Genomic DNA, 11,523 nt, shown 5'->3' with positions numbered 1-11,523 from the left:
CTCATTATCATTTATTAGGCCATTTAATTCTTTTTTTTTTTTTTGAAACTGAGTTTCTTTCTCGTTGCCCAGGCTGGAGTACAATGGCGTGATCTTGGCTCACTGTAACCTCCACCTCCCAGGTCCAAGCGATTCTCCTGCCTCAGCTTCCCAAGTAGCTGGGATTACGGGCATGCACCACAACACCTGGCTAATTTTGTATTTTTAGTAGAGACGGGGTTTCTCCGTGTTGGTCAGGCTGGTCTCGAACTCCTGACCTCAGGTGATCTGCCCGCCTCGGCCTCCCAAAGTGCTGGGAGCACAGGCGTGAGCCCCCGCGCCCGGCCCCATTTAATTCTTCATAGTAATCAGGAACCTCTATGCTCTCAAAAATAAAGCTTCCCACAAAGCAAAAACGCCTACTTGTGCTGTGGTAAATAACAAGTATCAGACACCAAAAGCAACTCTAAAAACTAGTTTAAAAACAACAACAGGCCGGGCACGGTGGCTCACGCCTGTAATCCCAGCACTTTGGGAGGCTGAGGCGGGCGGATCACGAGGTCAGGAGTTCAAGACCAGCATGACCAACATGGTGGAACCCCGTCTCTACTAAAAATACAAAAAATTAGCCAGGCGTGGTGGCAGGTGCCTGTACTCCCAGGTACTTGGGAGGCTGAGGCGGGAAAATGGTGTGAACCCAGGAGGCGGAGCTTGCATTGAGCCAAGATCACACCATTGCATTCCAGCCTGGGCGACAGAGCAAGACTCTGTCTCAAAACAACAGCAACAACATAACAGCTGTTTGAAGGCATTGGAGAGCAACCAAGGCAGCCAGGACTTGAGGGACTGAGAACCTGAGAAAAGGGAATCACACTGAGATGAGCCTGGCAGGTACTTAGAGACCAAGCAGAAAGTGGCAGCTCAGAGCTTCTGGGATTCTCACAGGCCTGGGGAGGCAAATATTGGCATTGGAAGCTACCATTCAATCTTCTGTGCCTCTTTTCCCATTAAGATATTTGCCAATCTCTAAGCTGTTTTGGGTAGGAGTTTACAAAGTCAAGCAGAAAATGGCAGCTGAAAGCCCATGAAATTAAAGCTTTAGCTGTCTGATGGTGTTATGGAGAAAGGAATTGGAGTCCAGGCATCAAGGAGAAGGGAACCTGTAAAAACACTCAGCCTTTCGGGTTAGGTCCTTGGAATGTGACACTCCAGCAAGCTAGAAACCAAATAAACCTTCCCACCCCTACTCAATTTCTCACGCACAGGCCAGGCACCGTGGCTCATGCCTGTAATCTCAGTACTTAGGGAGGCTGAGGTGGGAGGATCGCTTGAGTCTGGGAGCTTGAGACAAGCCTGGGTGACATAGTGAGGCCCCGAGACCTCATCTCATTTTTAATCTTTTTTTTTTCTTTTTTTTTTGAGACAGGATCTCACTCTGCCACCCAGGCTGGAGTGCAGTGGTGCAATCGACTCCTGACCTCAAATGATCCAACTGCCTCGGCCTCCCAAAGTGCTAGGATTACAGGCATGAGCCACCACACCTGGCTGTGAGACCTCATCTCTACTGAAAATAATAAAATTAGTGGGATGTGGTGGTGCGCAGCTGTAGTCTCAGCTACTCTGGAGGCTGAGTCGGGGGATCCCTTGAGCCAGGCAGTTCAAGGCTGCAGTGAACTATGTATGACTGTGCCACTGCACTCCAGCCTGGGCCACACAATGAGACTGTAAAGAACTGGAGGCTCTAACCACACGTGGCTACTGCACTAGTAGCTGGTGCCTAAAAGTTGGATTTTTAGGCCGGGTGCGGTGGCTCACACCTGTAATCCCAGCACTTTGGGAGGCCGATGCGGGCGGATCACAAGGTGAGGAGATCAAGACCATCTTGGCTAACACGGTGAAACCCCGTCTCTACTAAAAATACAGAAAAATTAGCCGGGCGTGGTGGTGGGTGCTTGTAGTCCCAGCTACTCAGGAGGCTGAGGCAGAAGAATGGCGTGAACCCGGGAGGCGGAGCTTGCAGTGAGCTGAGATGGAGCCACTGCACTCCAGCCTGGGCGACAGACAGAGCGAGACTCCATCTCAAAAAAAAAAAAAAAAAAAAAAGGAAGCTGTCAGTAGCCAGAAGTTAAGAAATGGAGTCCAACTCCTCAATACAAACTACCAGCTTACAGGGAATGCAGAGGCACAGACGCATGTTAAACAGTAGCAGGGGGCACAGCTGGCAAAATCCAGGCTGGTGAGCTACAGGGGAACAGCCTGGTTTCCTTTGCTAGAGGGGAAGAAAGGGCGAATAAGAAAAGTGTAGATTAAGAAGACCTGACTTATCAACCAGTCACAAAGTGGCAAAACTGTTTGGGTTCCAATTCAAACAAACATTTATAAAACAATTGGAAAAGTGAACATTGACTTGATATTTAGTAATATTGGCCAGGCGTGGTGGCTTGTGCCTCTAATCCCAACACTGTGGGAGGCCGTGGCAGGCAGATCATGAGGTCAAGAGATTGAGACCATCCTGGCCAACGTGTTGAAACCCCGTCTCTACTAAAAATACAAAACATTAGCTGGGTGTGGTGGCGGGCACCTGTAGTCCCAGCTACTCAGGCGGCTGAGGCAGGAGAATCGCTTGAACCCGGGAGGCGGAGGTTGCAGTGACAATAAAACCATTTCACAATTATAAAAGGGTCAATTGAATAGGAAGATCGAACAATCATAAATCTGTATACACCTAATAACACAGCGCTGAAACATAGAAAACAAAATCTGATAGAACTAAAAAAGTAGCAGCAAATCCACAACTACTGTGGGAAATTTTAAAACATCTCTCTCAGTAACTGATAGAATAAATGGACAAAATACCAGTAGAGATACAATATATTTGAACCACAAGTTTTTGTTGTTGTTGTTGTTGTTGTTTTTGAGCCGGAGTCTTGCTCTGTCACCCAGGCTGGAGTGCAGTGGCACCATCTCGGCTCCCTGCAAGCTCCGCCTCCCGGGTTCACGCCATTCTCCTACCTCAGCCTCCCCAGTAGCTGGGACTACAGGCGCCCGCCACCATGTCCAGGTAATTTTTTGTATTTTTAGTAGAGACGGGGTTTCACCGCATTAGCCAGGATGGTCTCGATCTCCTGATCTCGTGATCTGCCCGCCTCGGCCTCCCAAAGGGCTGGGATTACAGGCGTGAGCCACCGCGCCTGGCCCTCTTTTTTTTTTTTTTTTTTGAAACAGAGTCTCGTTCTGTCACCCAGGCTGGAGTGCAGTGGGGTGAGATCTCAGCTCACTGCAACCTCCATCTCCTGAGTTCAAGAGATTCTCGTGCCTCAGCCTCCTGAGTAGCTGTAATTACAGGCACCCACCACCACACCTGGCTAATTTTTGTATTTTTATTAGAGATGGGGTTTTGCCATGTTGGCCAGGCTGGTCTTGAACTCCTGACCTCAAGTGATCCTCCCAAAATGCTAAGATTACAGGTGTGAGCCCCTGCTTCTGGCCCTGGTTTTTCTCTTTCTTTCTTTTCTTTTCTTTTCTTTTTTTTTTTAAGAGACAGAGCCTCGCTCTGTTTCTCAGGCTGGAGTAGAGCCCTGATTTTCGTGTTTGGTTTTCAACTGTTGTGTTCTCAAATGGTCTGGGAAACTTCTGCATAGACCTAGACCTTGAAGTGTCCTCCTCCCCCAACCTGTCCCTCTAGGGAGCTTATGATGGTTAATTTTAGGGGTCAACTGAGCTGGATTGAGGGATGCCTAGATGGCTGGTGAAGCATTGTATCTCGGTGTGTCTGGGAGGACTTGTGAGTCAGTGGCCTGAGAGAGGAAGACCGGTCCCTAGTGTGGGCAGAACACCATCCCATCGGCTGGGGGCCCAGCTGGAACAAATGGGCAGAAGAAGGGGGATTCACTCTCTCTCTGCTGTTCCTCTCTACCTTTTGGAGAGGAGTGCTTTTTCTCCTCCTGCTTTTGTACATTGGCTCTTCTGCTTTTGAACTCTGGGACTCGCACTAGCGGCCTTTTGGGAGCTCTTGGGCCTGAGCTGGCTTCCCTGAACCTGGCTGGCTTCCCTAGTTCTGAGGCTCTGGAAGTTGGACTGAGCCACGCTCTGGTCTCCGGCTTGCAGACCACCTGTCAGAGGACCTCACCTCCGTGAGCCTGTGAGCCAGCTCCCCTAATAAACCCCCTTTCTTATATCCTGCTGGTTCTGTCTTTCTGGAAAACGCTGAAAAATAAAGAGCTCAATCACATTTTTGGGCCAAAAAGGGCAAATCTCTCATTTGGCTGTTATTAGTCGTCTATTGACTGCATTGGGCTTCAGAGCACAAATGCACTACAGCAGACTTGGCTGGTGGCCAGATTCCTGGGGCCCTTCCCTCAGCTGTCCTGCCTGTCACCCACCAGCAGCGACATCTCATCCCCTAGAGGCTAAATCCTGGGAAGGGAAGGCCCCTCTGGTTCTGCTCAGGACTGGAGGTGGGGATTTGACACCTCGGAGAGTTCTCAACCACAGGCTGGAAGGAGTTGGTGTATAAATACCCCAGCTCTCTTCCTCCTAGCTCCGCATGTTTTACATTTTTCCCAAAATTCCCCTGGAGGTTATACTCCAGTTGCCTACCATAGCTACCTCTCCATCCCCATCTTACTCATCCACCACCTTCTGGCATTGCTATGACAAAAACCACAGACTGCACAACTTACAAACAACAGAAATTTATTCTCATTGTTCTGGAAGCTGTGGAGTCCAAGATCAAGGCCCCAGCAGTGTCTGGGGAGGGCTGCTTCCTGGTCCATAGATGGGGCTTCTCACTGTGTCCTCACATGGTGGGAGGGATGAGGGATCTCTCTTGGGCCATTTTTATAAAGGTACTATTGCCATTCCTGAGGGCTGGGCTCCCATGACCTAATCACCTCCCAAAGGCCCTACCCCCTAATACCACCATCACACGTGATCTTGGGAGGGACACACATATTTAGACTATGTTAACTTTTCAGTGTGGGTGCCAATCCCTGTCTGAGTCTGCTTCTGGAGAAATCCCACAGACCCGGAGTGTCCCCAACACCAGGGGGTCCTCACTGTGGGTGGGGTGGGGGAGGGGCACAGGGTGTGGAACTGCCACTACATAGCTCTTTGGCAGGGTGAGATACCAGGGGCTGGCCAGGCCTGGCTTGTGGGAGAGAAGGCAGCTCCAGGGACATGGGGAGAGGGTGGTGGGGTGGAGAAGGATGGGCCCTGCTTTCTCCAGAACACTCTTCTGCCTCCCCTTATCTGAGATCCCTTGAGAGCGTTCCAAAGGATGGCCACTTATTCCCCAAGTCCTGAGGTCCTAGGTAAGCAGGCGGCCGCAGGGACCAGGCTCCTTTACCCCTTTCCCCCAATCTGTGTCCTGGCTCCTGCCTCCCCACAAAACACAGCCTGGCCCGCATGCCCCTCAGGGTCAAGTCATACAGCTCAGCCCAGCTTGGGAGAACCACCTGCACCAGACCCTCACCTCCCACCACCACCTTTGACTCCAGCTAAGCTCCAGGCCACCACTCTGAACTCTGAGCTTTTGCACATGCTGTTCCTCTCCCTTCCCTTCATGGGTTGTGTGCCATGTGCCCTTTTATCTCAGGGTAAATGCCTTCTGACCCCAACTCTGCTCTTCCTCCGTAACCCCCCAGTGTGCATTTGTCACACTGTATGGTTCTGGTTAGTGAAGCCCTCAGCCTGTGCGGGGCTGAGTGAGGAGGAATCTGCAGGGGAGGGGCCGGCCAGCAGTAGGCAGCCAGGGCGCTGCATCCCGGAGGCTGTGGTCCCTCCTTCGCAGGTGAGCTCTGAGCACCAGTGAAAGCCCCTCTTTGCCCGCTCTGCTCTGAGCTGATTTCCAAACTTGGAAAAACGGAGACCTTAAGTTAAGAGACCTGAACGCTGGACACATCCGTTGCCAGAAAGAGGCGCTAGGGAGTGAATGAGCGTGACATAAAGAGTCTCCCTGAAGACAGCCATCTCCAGGGCCTGGGCCTCCAGCAGGTCTGGCCTTGGGCGGGAGGCTGTGCAGGCAGAAAACCTGCCTCTCGGTCTCCGAGTGGGCGAATGCGCGCCACCGTGGCTGCACCAGGCTTGCTGGTGATTTGGGAAGAGTTACGTGGCCCCTCTGAGCCTGGGTTTCCTCACTTGCATGGCCTGAGGACCCCAGGCAGAGGAAGCAGGGCCCGGCTGGGCCAAGCTAGATCCTGTCTGGGGGCTGCCGGGCTGGAAACAGCAGGAGCAGAGGGCAGCTTCCGTGGCACAGGAGGCGCGGAAAAGTGGCGCAAGGAGGTGGGGACGGATGAGAAGATTTTGAAATGCGTGCCTGGTTTCCCCTATAAGAGTCGAGTTGCAGAATCTTATTTTGAGATACAGTCCCCTCCCACCCCTGGGGGACTAGGGGTACTAGGGAGCGTCGCATTCTTCTCTCCTGAGTTCCGGAATCCACCTCCGAGAGCGCAGTCTCCAGGCTTTCAGCAGCCAGGCAGGCGCTCGGCGAGAAGGGTTTCTGGAATTCGAGCGATGCGGCTTTGCTCACCAGGGAGCCAGCCCGGGACCCAGAACTTACACCCGGGACCCCGCGAGTACAGGACACCGGTGGGGACAGGAATTATCCCCCGCCCAGGAGGCACTGAGACCCTGCGGGAGGCGTGCGCGGCCCTAGGGGAGGGGAGGCAGCCGCCACTCGTGTCCGCGGAGAGTTGGGAGGCGGTCGGTTTTGAAAGGCGGCCAGGGGAGCTTTGTGCTGAACCGGGAGGGCCAGATTTACTCCCTCGGGCCTTCCGGAGTCGCTGCCCGGGAACGCGTGCCTGCCCCCGCTGCGCCCAGACGCGCCTGTGCAGAGAACAGGTGTCCCGCGGGACCGAACGCACTGAGCGCGGATTCTGGGAATATATGCGCGTCCTGGCTCCGGGTAACAGAGCAGCGGAAAGCACCTGCCAGGGAAAGCAGGAAGGGACCGGTCCGCTGGGCGGCGGGGCAGGCGAGCCCGAGGGACGGAGGCCAGGAGGGAGGGGACGGCGGGAGAGACAGGGTTTTCGTTTGGCTTCACTTGCTGTTTAGGATGAGGAAGCCTTAGGGGAGGGCCAGCGGCCAGGAGGAGGCCGCCGGGGCGCTGCGGCGACGGAGCCCCACTGTGTGCCTGCCCCTGCAGGGCCCCGGCCTGGCCTCCAGCACCACCTGCACTTACAGGTGAGCGTGGGGGGCTTGGCGCGCTGGGCGAGCATCCCGGGGTGACAGCACGTATGCCCAAGGTGGCCTACTTGACTCTTCCTCGAAGCTTCTTCCTCTCGGCCCCCAGGCCTAGAACTTGGAGGCTCACACCCACAGACCATCAGTCAAAGAGCCTGGGCCTCCCCCGAAGGGCCTCCTGGTACCTCATCTGCCAGGACCCCAACCCCCAAGCTTGCAGGGACAGAGGTTCAAACCTCTGCTGGGAGCGAGCACCTGGTGTTTCCAGCAGGGCCCGGCCGAGGCCATGAGCAAAGGCAGTGGGGAGGAGGAGGAGAGCAGGGCTCTGCTTACCTGCAGAGAACAGACAGGTCTGACCCAATGCACTTATTCCACAGCACAGGGAAAGGCGGGAGCCCCCAGCCCCCAATAACAGATGGTACAGAGAAGGAGAAGGTAGCCACCCACTTGTGCACATAATAAAAGTGAAATAATTGGCGTAAACATTGGAAAAGAAGGATTACAGAGCTTCCCCTTCTTTTTTTATTTTTACATTTTTTTATAGAGATGAGGGTCTCACTATGTTGCCCAGATTGGTCTCAAACTCCTAGGCTCAAGTGATCCTCCTGTATCCGCTGCCCAAACTGCTGGGATTATATGTGTGAGCCACGGCACCCGGCCAAGCTCTTCTTCTTGATGATGATATGCTTGAACACCTGAACGATCTAAGAGACTCAAGTAAAAACTGCTGGCCTTAATAAAATAATCTGGTAAATTGAGAAGAGAAGAAGTATGCTCAATGATCAATCTTTCTTTCCATTCCAGTAATGAGCTTCTGGCAAAGGCAATGGGAAATCTATCCCATCCAGAAGAGCGACAAAGAAATATAAAAAGCTTAAGAAAATCACTAAGGAAGGCACAGAACCTATAGGAAGAAAACATGGAATGATATGGAGCAATATCTGGACAAAAGAAAGCAATACCAGGTAGAACCCCAGATCTTTTCAATGACTAAAACTATCTTAAAGTGTATATGGAAGAATAAATGCTGAAGAACAGCCAAGAAAAGAACAAAAAAGAAAATTGTGGCCAGGCGCAATGGCTCACGCCTGTAATCCTAGCACTCTGGAAGGCTGAGGTGGGCAGATCGCTTGAGTCCAGGAGTTTGAGACTAGTTCTAGCCTAGACAACATGGCGAAACTCTGTCTCTTCAAAAAATACAAAAATTAGCCGGGCGCGATGGCACACACCCTTAGTCCCAGCTATTTGGGGGTCTGAGATGGGAGGATTGCTAGAGCCTGGGTGGTTGAGGCTGCAGTGAGCCATGATCGTGCCACTGCACTCCAGCCAGGGTGACAGAACAAGACCCTGTCAAAAAGAAAGAAAGAGAGAGAGAAGGAAGGAAGGAAAGAAGGGAGTAAGGGAGGGAGGGAGGAAGGGGAGGAAGGAGGGAAGGAGGGAGGGAGGAAGGAAAGAAGGGAGGGAGGAAGGAAAGAAGGAAGGGAGGAAGGAAGGGAGGAAGGAAGGGAAGGAGGGAGGAAGGAGGGAGGGAGGAAGGAAGGAAGGAAGGGAGGGAGGAAGGGAAGGAGGGAGGAAGGAAGGGAAGGAGGGAGGGAGGAAGAGAAGGAGGGAGGAAGGGAAGGAGGGAGGGAGGAAGGGAAGGAGGGAGGGAGGAAGGAAAGAAGGAAGGGAGGAAGGAAAGAAGGAAGGGAGGAAGGAAGGGAGGGAGGAAGGAAGGGAGGGAGGAAGGGAGGGAGGAAGGAAGGGAGGAAGGAAGGGAGGGAGGAAGGAAGGGAGGGAGGAAGGGAGGGAGGAAGGGAAGGAGGGAGGAAGGAAGGAAGGAAGGGAGGGAGGGAGGAAGGGGAGGAAGGAGGGAGGGAGGAAGGGAAGGAGGGAGGAAGGAAGGAAGGAAGGGAGGGAGGGAGGAAGGGGAGGAAGGAGGGAGGGAGGAAGGGAAGGAGGGAGGAAGGGGAGGAAGGAGGGAGGGAGGAAGGGAAGGAGGGAGGAAGGGGAGGAAGGAGGGAGGGAGGAAGGGAAGGAGGGAGGGAGGAAGGGAAGGAGGGAGGGAGGAAGGGAAGGAGGGAGGGAGGAAGGAAAGAAGGAAGGGAGGAAGGAAAGAAGGAAGGGAGGAAGGAAAGAAGGAAGGGAGGAAGGAAGGGAGGGAGGAAGGGAGGGAGGAAGGGAAGGAGGGAGGAAGGGAGGGAGGAAGGAAAGAAGGGAGGGAGGAAGGAAGGGAGGAGGGAGGGAGGAAGGGGAGGAAGGAGGGAGGGAGGAAGGAAAGAAGAAAGGAAGGAAGGAAAGAAGGGAATGAAATAGAAAAATGAGCAAAGGTTATAAATAAGCAGTTCATAGAAGAGCAATATGAAATGGTTAACAAACATTTGAAGAAGTTCTAATTCACTAGCCATCAGGGAAGTGTCAGCTAAAGCACTGCTGACACAGGGATCTACCCCCAGGTGCCGGACACAGAAGACAACCTAGCACCTAGTGCTCCCAGAGGTGTGAGGGCCCCAGGGACCCTCATTTGCTGATGGCGGAAATGAAAATCATTACAACAATCACCTTGGGAAGCAGCCTCTCAACTGCAAACACAATTAAGAAGGCAAATGGACATTGACCCAGCAATCCCTGACACATTTTTTTATAATGGCAAAAGAAAAAAATCATAAATAAAGAGAATGCTAAATTAGTAAATTGTTCCTTCATCATTAGTGCACTCAACAAATACATACTAGACCATGTGCCTGACACTGTTTTCAGATCCTAGACTAAGGCAATAAGCAAATAAAAAAACTTTAGACCTTATGGAAGATTTATTCAGTAAATGAGACAGAAAGAGACAAATAAATATATTTAAAATGTTAGGTAGTGGCAGGTACTAAGATAAAAAATAATCCAGGAAAGAAAAGAAAATTAAGAAAACAACTCCATCTGCATGCGATAGCATCTAAGATAATTAAGTACTTAGGAATAAATCTAACCAAGGAGGTGAAAGACTTAGACGCTGAAAACTACAAAGCATTGCGGAAAACAATTAAAGAGAGAAATAAATGGAAAGATACTTCATATTCATGGATGGGGGACGAAACATTGTTAAGATGTCACTACTACCCAAAATGATCTACAGATTCACCTCAGTCTCTGTAAAAATTCCAATAGCCTGGGCCGGATGTGGTGGCTCATGCCTGTGATCCTAGCACTTTAGGAGGCCAAGGCAGGCAGATCACCTGAGGTCAGGAGTTGGAGACCAGCCTGGCCAACATGGCGCAACCCCATCTCTACTAAAAATACAAAAATTAGCTGGGTGTGGTGGTGGGCACCTGTAATTCCAGCTACTCAGGAGGCTGAGGCGGGAGAATTGCTTGAACCCAGGAGGCAGAGGTTACAGTGAGCTGAGATCGCGCCACTGCACTCCAGCCTGGGGGACAAGAGCAAAACTCCATCTCCAAAAAAATAAAAAATAATTCCAACAGCCATTTTTACTTTTTCAGAAATAGAAAAGCTGATCCTCAAATTCATATGGAATTGCAAGAGACCACAAATAGTCAAAATCGTTTGTAAAAAAGAAAGATAAAGTTGGAGGACTCACATGTCTTCACTTCAAAACTTACTACAAAGCTACAGTAATTAAAACAATGTGGTATTGGCATAAGGAGTGACATATAGACCAATGGAGTAGACTAGAGAATCTAGAGATAAGCCCTCACATATTTGGTTAAATGATTTTTGGCAAAGTTGCCAAGACCATTTAATGGGGGGTAGGACAGTCTGTTCAACAAATGGTGCTAGGAAAACTGGATATCCATACACAAAAGAATGATGTTGGATCCTAACCTTATGCTATATACAAAAATGTACTCAAAAATGGATCAAAAAACCTAAACGTAAGAGCTAAAACTACAAAACTTGGCCAGGCACAGTGGCTCACGCCTGTAATCCCAGCACTTTGGGAGGCTGAGGTGGGTGGATCGCCTGAGGTCAGGAGTCTGAGACCAGCCTGGCCAACATGGTGAAACCCTGTCTCTACCAAAAATACAAAAATTAGCCAGGTATGGTGGCAACGCGCCTGTAATTCCAGCTACTCAGGAGGCTGAGGCAGGATAATTGGCTTGAAACTGGGAGGCAGAGGTTGCAGTGAGCCAAGATTGCACCACTGCACTCCACCCTGGGCAACAGAATGAGACCCTGTCTCTAAAAAGATTTTTTTTTAAAGAGTAGAATAAGGCCTGGTGCAGTGGCTCACACCTGTAATCCTAGCACTTTGGGAGGCCGAGGTGGGCGGATCACGAGGTCAGGAGTTTGAGACCAGCCTGACCAACATGGTGAAACCCTGTCTCTACTAAAAATACAAAAATTAGCTGGGTGTGGTGGCACATGCCTTGT

The 11,523-nt window shown here is 51.4% G+C and overlaps 1 long non-coding RNA gene across 2 annotated transcripts; it reads left to right on the top strand.

Moving 5' to 3' along the window:
• Positions 1-3,195: 3,195 nt before the first annotated feature.
• LOC112205402 (uncharacterized) lies at positions 3,196-9,809 on the top strand. 2 transcript variants are annotated; one of them, XR_010151042.1, is made up of 3 exons: positions 3,196-7,161; positions 7,966-8,126; positions 9,597-9,809. It is a non-coding gene; the product is annotated as an uncharacterized LOC112205402 (long non-coding RNA). The 2 variants fall into 2 exon arrangements; XR_008539166.2 differs by having other exon boundaries at positions 5,794-6,261.
• The last annotated feature ends 1,714 nt before the right edge of the window (positions 9,810-11,523 follow it).

The sequence above is a fragment of the Pan troglodytes genome, chromosome 15 (genome assembly GCF_028858775.2).
Source record: "Pan troglodytes isolate AG18354 chromosome 15, NHGRI_mPanTro3-v2.0_pri, whole genome shotgun sequence".
NCBI lineage: Eukaryota > Metazoa > Chordata > Mammalia > Primates > Hominidae > Pan > Pan troglodytes.
The sequence above is the reverse complement of the archived record's forward strand: the minus strand, read 5'-3'. Positions and strand labels throughout refer to the sequence as shown.